The sequence below is a fragment of the Nicotiana tomentosiformis genome, chromosome 6 (assembly GCF_000390325.3).
Source record: "Nicotiana tomentosiformis chromosome 6, ASM39032v3, whole genome shotgun sequence".
NCBI lineage: Eukaryota > Viridiplantae > Streptophyta > Magnoliopsida > Solanales > Solanaceae > Nicotiana > Nicotiana tomentosiformis.
The window spans coordinates 141497701-141513153 of NC_090817.1; positions in this window are offsets into that span (position 1 = coordinate 141497701).

The following is a 15453-nucleotide window of genomic DNA, read 5'->3' on the forward strand; positions in this document are numbered from 1 at the left end:
ACCAGCATAGGCACCAGATTTTCCTAAGTCTAATTTCATTCCGTTAAGCATCCAAAACACACCCGAGGACTCCGGGACCTCGTCCAAGCATACCAACAAGTTCCATACCCTAATACGGACTCGCTCGAGGTCTCAAATCAAATCAAACAACGTTGAAACTACGAATCGCACCATGAATCAAACTTATAAATTTTCAAACCTTCCAACTTCTAAAACCCGTGCCGAAACCTATCAAATCAACCCCGGATTGACGTCAAAGTTTGCAGGCAAGTCCCAAATAACATTCTAAACCTAAATCATCTACAGACCTCGGATTCAGAGTCCGGACACGCTCCTAAGTCCAAAATCACCCAACGGAGCTAACAGAACCTACAAAACTCCATTCCTGAGTCAACTTCATATTGTTCCGACTACGGTCAAAATCCTAAGACGTACGCTTTCATTTTAGGGATTAAGTGTCCCAAATCACCCTGAATCATCCGGTAACTGAATTCAATCACACACGCAGTCAATCCACATAATACAAAGTTGATCAGGTCCTTATGCGGCCGAATGAGACTTAAATTCTCAAAATGACCGGCCAGGTCGTTACACATAGCAAGAAAGGCACGAATGCAACAATATTTGAAAAAGGCACGGGAATTGATCAAACAGTTTTAGTTATCAAAGGTTGTGCAAATACCTATGGAGGAAAATGCAGAAATGGATGCGTTAGCTAATCTCACGAAAATAATAAATGCAGAAACTGCTATAGTAATACATTTGTTTCATTCGGTTCTCGACCAAGATAAAAATGAGGTAAATTTTAACAATTTGACTTGGGATTGGACAAACGGATTTGTTAACTTTTTGTAGTACGGAATTTTACCTAAAGACAAGAAAAAGTATCAGTTACTTCACCGAAAAGCTGCCCGGTATTGTTTGAGTCGTGGAAATATATACCGAAAGATGTTCGGAGGACCTTTAGCACGATGTCTCGGACCTTTGCAAACGGAATACGTGATGAGAGAAGTACATGATGGGCATTGTGGTAATCACGCTGGAGGAAGATCATTGGTGAAAACTCTAATTAGAGTTGCATATTATTGGCCAAAAATGGAAGAAGATGCGGAAAGTTTTGTAGACAAATGTGATAAGTGCCAATGATATGGCAACAATATGCATCGCCCAACGGAGATGTTACATTCAGTTATTTTTCCATGGCCTTTTATGAAGTGGGGCATGGATATTGTGGGTCCCTTACCTCAAGCTAAAGAAAAGGTACGATTTCTATTAGTTTTGACATATTATTTTTCAAAATGGGTAGAAGCAGGAGCTTTTAAATAGGTACGAGAAAAAGAAATCACGGACTTTATTTGGCAAAACATTATCTGCCGGTTCGGAGTTCCAAAAGAAATCGTGTGTGATAATGGCCCACAGTTCATAGGCACGAAAATCACAGAATTTTTTCAGAGTTGGCAGATTAAACGGATAATGTCTGCACCTTGTCATCCTATAGCCAATGGGCATGCTGAGTCAACAAACAAAGTTATTATAAATAACTTAAAGAAGAGATTAGAAGAGTCAAAAGGCAAATGGCCCGAAGTGTTACCAGGAGTTTTATGGGATCATCAAACGACAACAAAAACAAGTATATGAGAGACTCCATTTTCACTTGTCTATGGAGCTGAAGCTTTAATCCCAGTTGAGATAGGTGAACCAAGTACGAGGTATACACATGCAACTGAGGAGTTAAATGAAGAAGAGACGCGAATGGATTTGTATTTACTGGAGGAAAGGAGAGAAGCAACGCTAATAAGGATGGCGGCTCAGAAATAAATGATCGAGCGATATTATAACATGAAAGCTAATATGAGATACTTCAAAATTGGGGACTTCGTCCTCAAAAAGGTATTTCAATCAACAAAATCGGCTAATATAGGAAAATTGAGTCCAAATTGGGAAGGCCCCTATAGGGTTCGAGGCATCGCTGGAAAAGGAGCATATGAGTTGGAAACCATGGATGACAAGATACTACCATCAAATTGGAATGTTGTTCATCTGAAGAAGTATTACTTTTAGATGAAGAAAGTACCCATGGGCAGGTATCACTCAGTTACAAATTTATTTTGTTCTTTTGAATTATACTAACAATTTTAGATGATAGGCAAAGATCTAGCCCGTACCAAATGATGATATTAGACCCGAAAGACACGCGGAATACTAAATAATTCTCGGTCAAGGTTACAACCTTTCTGATGGAAAAAGGGGTTATGCAGTCATCATCTAAATATATATCTCCGAGTAGGATTTGTATTTTCCTTTTCAGGAAATGGACCACAAGCAAGGAGTAATTCAGTTTTCAAGATTTTATACATCAAAGCTCCAACACTGTGGGGACTATGCATATAGAAGCCTGAATCAAAAACCTTGAAGAAAACTTGGAAAGGCATAAGCTTGCAAAAAGAACACGAGTTACGAGTTTTAGATTAAGGCCAAAAATTAGTCACGGGATAATAGACCCGATTTTGTATTTCAAAAATTTGTTACAAAGAAAGCAGTTATAAAAGTGTTGTATGCATAAATGATGTACAAGTGTTATATGCATAAATGAAAATGATGTATGAAATTTGAAAGTTCAAAGAATAAAATTTCCTCAAATTATATCTTTTTCATGTCTACTTTGTCTTTCATATATTTATACCAATATGAAGATGAGACATCATCTTCATCAGTGTCGTTAATATAAAAGGGCCATCTTTTATAAAAAATTGTGTTTATTAAAGTCACGAACTTTTTAAGCATTTTTAAATGCAAAGAAAAGTCTCAAATATCAAAGATCAAAAAAATGGTAAAACAACCTTCCCAAAAACTTTCTACCAAAACGTTGTGAACAAAACAACAAAATAAAAGCAGGAAAAACTAAGGAGCATCATCTATGGGGGTATCATCCAGGGGAACATCATCAACGGTAGAAGAGGGATTAATTTGAGAGAAGGAGGCTTGAACATCAGCTCCACCAGGAACGAGTCCATTTCCATCACCTCCGAGGTCTTCGACTTCACGTGAGGAAAAGCTTTGACGTTGCTGAGTTTCCTCAATTGCTTCTTTTGCCTTGGCGATTTCAGCATTAAGGTCAAAACCCTCCTGGTTGACCTCAACTAGAGTCTCGAGGCGTGTGTTCAGGAAAGCCCAACTCACATCTAATGTTAGCGTATCCTCAAGAATCTCATAATCTTTCTCCCACTGGTCAATCTCGGCTCTCAGCTCTTCATTCTCTGCTTCAGAGGCATCATAAGTTGTCTTCAAAGGAGCAAATGAACTTTCCAAGAACTGAATCTTATCAGTAGAGGCGTGGAGATCTTCCTGAGTTTGAGTAAGTGTTTGAACCAACTCTCCGGAATAAACCTCATTTTGATTAAGAAGTTCCTTCAAACTCTTTATTTCTTCAGTTACCTTAGAAAGTTGTTCACCAAAGGAAGATTCAAGAATATCATTATCTTTACCAACTTGACTAGAAGAAGCTTTCTCAATCGCTAAATCAGCGGCAATCATTCTCATTTGTTGTTCCAAATCATTCTTCTCCTCTGCTAAAACTTCTTTTTCCGATTGAAGACCTTCAAATTGTACTTTCCAATTATCAGCCTAGGTGCGGTAGTCAATAATTTGTTGGTCCGCATGAAAAACTCTTTTCATAAGCTCCGTACCAGTTATGAGTAAACAAAAGAAGAGAAATGAAATATAATTAAACTCGTACCTTCAAGGAAGAATGAACAATGCCATTCATCAAGGTCAGCGAGCTATGACTTTCCAACTTCGACTTCTCCTCGGGACCTAGCAGAGGTTTCAACCACACACCGGCTTGATCAGATTTTCTCAACAAGTTCCCACCTTCAGGAACCTCAACAACAACTCTCTTCATTTCCCTCTTACTACTAGAAGGTTCAACTTCTACATGAGAAGTGGTCATGGGAATGGCAGATGAAGTAGAAGCAGCTACGAGGGTAGCATCAGAAGTAGCATCAGGTAAGGACACGCATGGATTAACAGGGACTGAGATTGGAAGGGAGGCAAGGGGAAATTCTTCAGAAATAGGTCCAAAAGCTTCATCACCTTCGAAGCCACGAGCAAACAATATTTCAACAGAATCTTGGGGAGGATCATTAGCTTCTTCATCATAAATCACTAAATGAGCGCTCACTGGCTCATCCCTAATACTGAAAGGAATTGAACTTGGTAAAGGGTCGTGAGAAGAAATATTTTCATCATTTGAAACCAAGCGTCTCCTGACACATGGCCTTCGCACCAAAGAGCCCTCTTCAATGTCTTCTTCACTATCAGAGCCACGAGCTCCATCGATCTTCCTTTTTGAAGAGGAAGAACTCAAAATTCTTTCTTGAGCAAGAGTCACGGAAAGGCTTGTGGATGGAACAGACGCAAGACTAATGCTGCGAATAGAAAATCCTAACAAAGAAAAAGGGCAAAATAAGAAACTCTTGAACCAACAAGGAAGAGAAGAGGAAAGATAGTAAGCAGAAGAAGTACCGTGCCTCTTCACTTTCCAGCCAAATCTTTGTGAAACGTATTTCCAAGATCTTCTCTCCATAGAGGCAACAGTTAGTAGTTTATCTGCCCAAGCACGGAAGTTGGGAATCTCTTCAAAAACTTTCATAGTTGCTGAAAAAGTAGACACGTGATTACATGAGTTTTTTTTTCTTTTTAAAAAAATAGAGAGCAAAAAAAAGAAAAGTGGAAAACTTAAGTGCAAAATTCTTTTTTCTGGAAAAGGCATATTTTTTTTCACCCACTAGAGCACTAGTGGGAACAACAATAAAACGGGCATACCGGCCACGGTCCCTGTCATCCTCAGGGCTAACCAGTACTCTCTTACTTCTAGCCACGAGAGAAAAAACTCCTTCACAAAACAATTTAGGAGAGTAAAGATGAAGCAAGTGCCGGAAAGTAAAAGGCATAAAAGCTAGATCTGATAAATAACGAAGGCATGCAACAACCCTCCAAACAATGGGGCCAATTTTTCCAAGGCACACGTTGAAATAACGGCAAAATTCAATAATTACTGGGACGATAGGTGGTTTGAACCCTAAAGTAAAGGGGTAAGTGTAAACAAAGGAATATCCAGCTTGGTATGAAGTAATTCTCTGATTGGAATCGGGAACTAAGACTGGGAAATCTGGTTTCCAATTATATTCTCTTCGAACCAGGGAAATAAGACCAGTAGTAATTAAGGTTGGATAAAGGTCAGCATGATTAAGGGAGGCTATACATGAAACTTGATTTCTCATGGATTCGCGATCAGTTGTAAAAGAAAATCCCTAAGGAACAATCTATACAACTGTTGGTTTGCGCACTGATTCACTTAAGTCTCTATTCTTATAAGAAGATCTAGAGGTTAAAGGAGCCCTAGGTTTAGAAGAGGAAGGTTTAACAACATTGCCATGGAAAGAGTAACCGCGATTAGACAACAAGCCTAAACTACGAAGTCTACCACCCCTCCTACTTCTAGTAGGGTCAGTATAAAGAGCGAGTTCATCAACAATCACAACCTTATGAGGGTCTGATGCAGAAGAAGACATGATTATACGGAGAATTAACAAAGAGTGGATGCGAAAATACGAAGAAAGAGTAATATAGAGAATACTATAGAAGAAAGATTTCAAGAAATCAAAGAAGAATGAAGTATTTATGAGAAGACACGATCATCATTAAAGGTAGGTCATTATGAAGCGTCATAATGAAATCGTCACTTCATGACTGACGCAGCCACAGTAAAACCCTAAAAAGTGCTAAAAAATTGCAGAACTAATCGTTAGAAGCCATGTAGCACATGCATTAAATAGACGTGACATACGTCTCGAAACACAATGATACTCGAAAAGCGGCAGCAAAGAATTATCGCCATAAATACTTACCGCTTCATGACTATTCAATTGAAGAATATTCAAAAAGTGGGGGGACTATCTATACTGGTGAAAAAAGATATCACACGTGAAACCTTACCGAGATGACAAAGAATGATACGTGGAACAATGGTAAAGTGACGACTGGCATAATCAATTAGTGAAATTAAGAATACAAGGAAGATGTGGATCAAACACCCACGAGATAGTAAAGAACAGATGACCGAGCCTAAACAACTATCAAAGAAGAGGCGTGAACGGAATGAATCAAGGCCAAAAGGGAGGAAAGATTCATAAACCAGTAATAAATAAGGAAAGGGAATCAGAATTATTATAAGGCATTTATAACTATGAATGCGCCAGTTATGGTTATCAACAATAACGAGCAATCAATACCATTAATGCCCATAATGAATTCGTCATAAATATAGAAAAATGTTATGATTAGACATTCCTATATAAGGATAGAGAATCTCGCTTGTAAGAATAAGTTCCAAGCATTACTGAAATATACTTATAATTTCTTGCTTTACCAAAGCCTTCTACTTAATTTGAGGGATCAACTTTCATTCCTTATTTCTTTTTGCTAATTTAGATTGTTATTTTTATTTCTCTCTTTTCAAACGGATTGATGAGGAAGTAAAGTATCATTTGGTTATCAGTAACCCGATTTCTTCTAAATATAGACTTTGACTGAAAATTCTATTTTTTGGTTAAACAATATGAACGACTTCTGTTTGTTTAGATCATACAAAAATCTTGATATTTGACAAGGAATGTCGTAATTGAAATGAAAACTCTCTATATCTCTAGCTCTTCTTTTTTAACGTTACATAAATATTTTTTATTACTTTTCTTTCACTTTTCTCGGGTTGATGGATTGCTTCAATAAGTTTATATGTTGAGGTTTTTTAATTTAGGTTTAACATCATTTGTTGAATTTATCATTATAGTTCATAAAGTTTTTAAAATTCATGAAATTTGCTAGTATTGTCAATTTTTTTGGGTAATAAAACTTGACCTTTTCCTAGTTCGTTGTTAATTAAGCAAAAGAAAAAGTAATCTTTTCATACTACATGTATATCAAAAATCTAAACTCTAGTTGATATAACAACAACAACAATAACGCGACCCAGTGAAATCCCACTAATGGGATTTAGGGAGGGTAGTATGTATGCGGACCTTACCCCTACCCCGAGGGAGTAGAGAGGCTGTTTCCGAAAGACTCTCGGCTCAAGAAAACGAAAAGAGACAATACTAGTATTACCAATAAAAATCATAGGAAAAATTACATCATGGAAAAGAGAAAGTAGATGCAAAGCAAACGCGATAGACAGTACATAGACCCGGCACTATGGCAAATAAAAGAGTAGTAAGACACAACATTGATACTAGCTAAAATTGACAAAAACCCTACCAGACTAGCCTCACAAAGGTACGAAGTAAGGGAGACTCAACTACCTCCTAACCTACAACCCTAATACTCGACCTCCACAACTTCCTATCAAGAGCCATGCCTTCGGAAATCTGAAGCCTTGCCATGTCCTGCCCGATCACCTCTCCCCAATACTTCTTAGGTTGTCCTCTACCTCTTCTCGTGCCCTCCAAAACCAGCCGCTTATACCTCCTTACCGGAGCATCTGGGCTTCTCCTTTGTACGTGTCCGTACCATCTGAGTCTCGCTTCCCGCATCTTGTCATCAATGGGAGCCACGCCCACCTTCTTACGAATATCTTTATTCCTAATCTTATCCATCCTAGTGAGTCCGCACATCCACCTCAACATCCTCATTTCTGCTACTTTCATCTTCTGGATATGTAAGTTCTTAACAGGCCAACACTCAACCCCATACATCATGGCCGGTCTAACCACCGCTTTGTAAATCTTACCTTTGAGTATCAGTGACACTCTCTTATCACACAAGACTCCAGATGCTAACCTCCACTACATCCACTCCACCCCAATACGGTGTGTGACATCCTCGTCAATCTCCCATCCCCTCTGGATAACTGACCCAAGTTACTTGAAATTTTCACTACTTGGTATGATCTGTGATTCTAGCCTCATTTTCACGCCCACTTCCCTCGGCTCAGTGTTGAACTTACACTCCAGGTATTCCGTATTCGTCCTGCTCAGCTTGAAACCCCTAGACTCAAGGGGCTGTCTCCAGACCTCTAACCTCTCGTTAACACTGGTTCGCGACTAATCAATCAAAACTATGTAATCAACGAATAACATACACCATGGCACCTCCCCTTGAATATGGTGTGTTAACGCGTCCATCACCATGGCAAATAAGAACGGGTTGAGCGCAGAACCTTGGTGTGATCCCATAACAACTGAAAACTGCTCAAAGTCACCTCCTACCGCCCTAACCTGAGTCTTAGCCCCATCATACATGTCCTTAATTGCCCAAATGTAGGCAGTCGGGTAAATTAGCAGTCTAAGGTTGGGGAGTGAGGATTATAGTTAATACTCCCTCAGTTTCAATTTATGTGAAATCATTTGACTGGGCACGAAGTTTAAAAAAATAAAGAATACTTTTGAACTTGTGGTGTAAAATGAGGCACATATATTTTGTGTGACTATAAATCATTACATAAAGGTAAATAGTTTTCAAATATGGAAAGAGGTTATTCCTTTTGGCACACACTAAAAATAAAGTAGGTTCACATAAATTGAAACTGAGAGAGTAATTATTTTAGTTTTTACTTTTTTAAATATTAAATATTTAAATTTGAATTTAATTAATTTTTAACCCACGGGCCGGCTTAGGCCCAACCTCGGTCAACGCTCAAGGGCCAGCAGGCTGACTTGGACAACGCTTATAAGCCTCAGTTTAAATGGGCTCAAAAAATCTCAACCAACCCTATCCCAGTAGCGGGCTGGATTGGGCAGACCTCACGGGCTAAGCCCATTTTGACGGCCCTATATTTCACTCTGGCAAAACTCTCTTCAATGTGCATTTACAATTTTTTTGCATAAGTAAGCAACAGAATAATAACATGAAATTGCACACCACTGAAATTTGAACTTGTCTAGTATATAGTTATAGATTATAGGCTACTACTAATCACTAGGTTGTTTATTGAAATTTTAAGTTAGCTAGATATTTCAAAACGTGAAACTGAATATTTTATTGTTAATCTTGTAGTTTAGCATTCTACTAGTAATATTTTTACCCTATTTTCTCCAAACTTTCCTATTTCTCCATCCAAACTCACATAACCACTTCTTGAGTTTAAAAATTCTTTGTATTACCTACTATTTTGATTTATTTGGAAGTTGGAGTGGCAAACGGGCGGGACAGGTTGGATATGGTTCGGGTCGAAAATTGATAATAAAAAAACGGATAAATTATCGTATCCGACTCATATTTAATACGGATAAAAAACGAGTTAATTTCTTTTAACCATTTTGTCACCCCTAACTAAACTCTTATATCTCTGCCCGTAAGTGAAAAGATTTACGTGCAACCATCAACAAGGAAAATATCATAATTACCACAAAAAAAAAAAAGGAAATATCATAAAGAACACTAGTATTTCATCTAACGTGCGGCGATCGATGACAAATTTGACCGCACCTGTTTTTATGTCCAAATAGTGATGATTGTTCTCCGAATGGAATTTATAGCGAGTGTTATGAGTTTAACTGAATCCATTCCGTTTATTGAATTATTTGTACAATTATACATGCAAAAAAAAAAAAAATATGTACTCTTTCCGTCCGCAAGTTTATTTTAAAAATGATAACAAAAAAAAAAATTATAGCAAATCAAGAGGAACATGAGACCTAACTTAAACCTAGGAAGGAATATTATATTCTCTTCCTTGTACAAAACAAGACATCACTTTGTTCATTATTTGAATAGAAGACATATTTATTAGGGTTTTTAACATTTTACTTACTCAAATTGTTGCAGTATGTTGAATGCTTAAACTATTGAGGTTTTTGTTATTTAAAATGAAATAGTCTTAAAATGAGGGTGAATGGGAAATGGAGGGAAAATAAAAATTTTAAATAAAATTTTAAGTTTTCCCCTCTTGACAATGAGACATTGTCCCATATTGGAAGATGAAAAGAGTTTTGGTGGGTATATATATAATTGCTCTTCTTGTAACTCTTAAAGAGTTAAGAAGAAAGCAAGCCTCGCGCCGCCGTCGTCGTCGCTCGCTCGGCTTCGGATTCTGCTTCGGCTTCGGCTTCGAATTTGGTCAAATGATTAATTGATTATTTTTTTGGACCAAATTTATTTGTTAATAGTAAATATTAACGTAAGATTATCCGTATTTATAACGGATATGTTTCAATCCGTGTATTGACCACCACCTGCAATAGCAGCCGCCTAATGCTCTTCCCACCATGGCCAAGTGCTTGCTCCACAAACAAGCTAGTGCATGCTCCACAATGGAGGGTGGAGGGTCGTTCATCTTCAAAGCTGACTGCTATAAATATGTGCAGCAGCTGTTGAAGAAAGAAACAACACAAAAAAACTGAAAACGAAAACGCTCAACTTTGGCTATACATTGCACTCCTTCCTCTCAGCATTTCCATACGATTTTCTGAGTTTCTACTCCTTTGTTCTGCATTGTTTTAACTTCAAACAAAGCAACTGTAAGTGTGATTTGCTACCGAACTTTGTGTTCGCTGAAACACTGGGGTTTGAAGTACTGCTACACCAGTGTGTGATTCGTTCTATCCTGGGAGGAAATAATCCATAACCTTGGGTACTAGGAGGGGATTAAATTCCTTAAGGAAACACTGTGAATTCAGTGGGCTCGAATTAATTACTGTTTCATTACGATAACTTATATTTTACAGAATTATTATTTATAAATACAGAAATATTGGCGGGACTAACAATCTTAAGGAATTTAACATTTATTTCTGTATTTGTGTTATTCTTATTATTCTGCAAACTAAAACCTTAGCGGTTTTGTGTACTCCCGTTTTGGAGAGTAAAGCCTTCGTGGCGTTTTGTTGGAGATTAAAATCTACGTGATTTTTACTCCAGTTGGAAAATGTTTATTAAACGTTTGTTTGTATCATTCTTTTACAGAAAAAATGATGACTAAAAGCGAAAATCAAGTTGTTCCGACGGTGACTGCCAACGCATCGACAAACTGAACAACGGCAGAAAAACCCAAAAACGTTTCCGGGATTGATTTTAAGCGCTGGCAATAAAAGATGTTCTTCTACTTAACTACGTTATGTCTACAGAAGTTCATCAAGGAAGATGTTCCTGATCTGCCAGATAAAACTCCAGAGAATGAATGCTTTATCGTGATTGAAGCGTGGAAGCATTCTGATTTTTTATGCAAGAATTATATTCTTAGCAGACTGAATGATAATCTGTATAATGTATACAGTAGCGTGGAGACGTCAAAAGAATTGTGGAATGTGATTGAAAAGAAATATAAAATTGAAGATGCCGGAATGAAGAAATCCGTTGCCGCAAAATTTTTGGACTACAAAATGGTAGATAGCAAGTCTGTTATTACCCAAGTTCAGGAATTGCAAGTGATTATTCATGATCTACTTGCTGAAGGTCTTGTCATCAATGAAGCATTCCAAGTAGCAGCAATGATTGAGAAGTTGTCTCCGTTGTGGAAGGACTTCAAAAATTATTTGAAACACAAACGAAAGGAAATGTCCCTTGAAGATCTCATTGTTCGGTTGAGAATTGAAGAGGACAATAAAGCTGCTGAAAGGAGAGGCCGTGAAAATTCAACAATAATGGGAGCAAATATTGTTGAAGATAACAAACGGAGGAAGAAGGCTTCTGGTCCGAAATACAATCCAAGCAAGAAGCGGTTCAGTGAAAATTGCTACAACTGTGGAAAAATCGGACACAAATCTACGGAGTGTCGTGCTCCAAAAAAAGACAAGAAAAGGGGTCAAGCAAACATGGTAGTAAAGCATGATGATGTTGATAACTTGTGTGTCATGCTTTCTGAATGTAACTTGGTGGGGAATCCTAAACTGTGGTGGTTTGATTCAGGAGCCACTCGCCATGTTTGTGCAGTTAGAGAAGCTTTTGCTACTTATGCTTCTGCTGGACCCGGAGAGACAGTTTATATGAGAAATGCTTCAACAGCAAAAGTTGAAGGATATAGGAAGATATTTCTGAAAATGACTTCTAGCAAGGTCATGACTTTGAACAATGTCCTTCATGTTCCCGAAATGAGAAAGAATTTAGTCTTTACTGGACTTCTTGTTAAGCACGATTTTAAGTGCGTTTTTGTGTCCAACAAGGTTGTCATAAGTAAGAATAAAATATTTGTAGGAAAAGGTTACCTCACCGAGGGCCTTTTCAATCTAAATGTAATGGTTGTGAAAAACAATAATAATATTTCAGCTTCCTTTTACTTACTTGAGTCAAATAATTTATGGCATGTACGTTTGGGTCATGTCAATTATAAAACCTTGCGGAAAATGATTAACTTGGAAGTACTGACTAAGTTTGAATGCGAAAAATTAAAATGTCAAACATGTGTAGAATCTAAGTATGTTAAACATCCTTATAAGTCAGTTGAAAGGAATTCAAATCCTTTAGACTTAATTCACACAGATATTTGTGACATGAAGTCAATACCATCTCGCGGTGGAAAGAAGTATTTCATAACTTTTATTGACGATGGTACTCGATATTGCTATGTTTACTTACTGAATAGTAAAGATGAAGCAATAGACGCATTCAGACAATACAAAAATGAAGTTGAAACGCAACTTAACAAGAAAGTAAAAATGATAAGAAGTGATAGGGGTGGTGAATATGAATCTCCTTTTGAAGAAATATGTTTAGAATATGGAATTATTCATCAAACAACAGCCCCTTACACGCCCCAATCTAATGGGATTGCGGAAAGAAAGAATCGCACATTAAAGGAGATGATGAATGCGTTGTTGATAAGTTCTGGTTTGCCACAGAACTTGTGGGGGGAAGCCATTCTTACGGCTAATCGAATATTAAATCGAGTGCCCCATAGCAAAACACAATCCATTCCATATGAAAAATGGAAAGGAAGGAAGCCCAACTTGAATTATTTTAAAGTGTGGGGGTGTTTGGCAAAAGTGCAAGTTCCTAAACCCAAAAGGGTAAAGATAGGACCGAAAACCGTTGATTGTGTTTTCATAGGATATGCGACAAATAGTAAAGCATATCGATTTCTGGTTCATAAATCAGAAAATCCCGACATTCATAATAATACGGTTATAGAATCAGATAATGCTGAGTTTTTTGAAAATATATATCCGTATAAAAAGGAATGTGAGTCATTTGGTGAAGGATCTAAATGACCTCGGGAAGAAACAAAAGAAAATATATGTAATCAGGAGGATCCAAGACGTAGTAAACGTCAAAGAACGTCTACTTCATTTGGACCAGATTTTGTGACTTTTTTATTGGAGAATGAGCCTCAAACATTTAAAGAAGCTATGACTTCTTCCGAATCATTGTTTTGGAAAGAGGCAGTCAGTAGTGAAATAGAATCCATATTGAACAACCATACATGGGAATTGGTTGATCTTCCTCCTGGAAATAAACCTTTGGGTTCTAAATGGATTTTTAAGAGAAAAATCAAAGATGATGTCACTATTGATAAATTCAAGGCAAGACTCATAGTCAAAGGGTATAGACAACGAGAAGGTCTAGACTACTTTGATACATACTCTCCAGTTATAAGAATTACGTCCATACGGATGTTAGTAGCATTAGCTGCAGTGTATGGTCTTGAAATTCATCAAATGGATGTTAAGACGGCCTTCTTAAATGGAGAGTTAGAGGAAGAAATTTACATGGAACAACCTGAAGGGTTTGTGGTTCCAGGTAAAGAAAAGAATGTATGTAGACTTGTTAAGTCTCTTTACGGACTAAAACAAGCACCCAAACAATGGCATGCGAAATTTGACCAAACAATGTTGTCAAATGGTTTTAAGATAAATGAATGTGATAAATGAGTGTACATTAAAAATGTTCCAAATCACATAGTCATTGTTTGCCTATATGTGGATGATATGCTGCTAATGAGTAATGACATTGCCAATATAAATGCTACTAAGCGTATGCTCAATAGCAAGTTTGATATGAAAGACTTGGGAGTTGCTGATTTAATTCTGGGAATTAAGATCCATAAGACTCCTCAAGGTCTGGCATTGTCACAATCTCATTATATTAAGACAGTACTTGAAAAATTCAAGCACTTGAGCTTTAAAGTTGCAAAGACTCCAATTGACGTAAATCTTGCATTAGCAAAGAATAAAGGCCAAAGCATATCACAATTAGATTATGCTCGTGTGTTGGGATGCTTAATGTATATCATGAATTGTACACGACTAGATATAGCTTGTGCTATAAGTAAACTGAGTCGATATACGAGCAATTCAGGCCAATCTCATTGGATGGCAATGAAACGAGTTTTGGGATATTTAGAACATACCCAGAACTTTGACTTGCACTACAGTAAATTCCCTGCGGTGATTGAGGGATACTGTGATGCAAATTGGATCACCGGTTCAACTGATTCTAAGTCCACGAGTGGATATGTATTCACTATTGGTGGAGGAGCGGTATCTTGAAAGCGTCCAAACAAACATGTATTGCCCGCTCTACAATGGAGGCTGAATTCATAGCCTTAGATAAAGCCGGTGAAGAAGCTGAATAGCTCCGGAATTTCTTGGAAGACATTCCATTTTGTCCCAAACCGTTGGCACCAATATGCATACATTGTGATAGTCAAGCGGCAATTGGAAAGGCTAGGAGCGTTATGTATAACGGTAAATCTCGTCATATACGACGAAGACATAAAACTGTTAGGCAATTACTCTCTAGAGAAATTATCAAGATTGACTATGTAAAGTCAAGTGATAATATGTCGGATCCACTTACAAAAGGCCTAACTAGAGAGGTAGTTGAGAAATCATCAAGGGGAATGGGGATATGGCCGAGAACAAGTCATTGTGGTGGTAACTCTACCTAGAAGACTGGAGATCCCAAGATCTAGGTTCAAGGAGATCAAACAAAGTCATTAATGACGGTTCAACATTGTCAAATAAAATTTTAGTCCGTTCTCGTGATGAGACAATGTTCAGTACCAAGGATAAAACATTAAGGCTTTTTAATGATTTCTAAATTTGATACGGGGTATATTAAATAGTGTATCTACAGGATGACACATTTGGGAATCACCTATGTAAGTGTGAAGTATTAGCCGCTCCAAGGAGAACTTTGTAAGGCCAGTTCTCTACGCACTTATGAAATCAAGCGGTGTTCATGGCTGAAACGAACACAACAATGAGAGCCAAAGACGGTTAAGGGTCGGTTGTATGACTTATGGTTGTCTAGGTATATATCAAAGTTCGACGGTTCAAAGATATCAAATCTACCAATTGATCGAGTATATCCGACATAAGTTCACTACGGAAAGTTTAAAGGGAAACCTACTTATCCAGATGCGATTAATCCTTGCTTGCAAATCACATAGTTTTTCCATGCATACTTCCGTGATATAGCCATTCCCCATTCATGTGGGGGATTTTTGAGGTTTTTGTTATT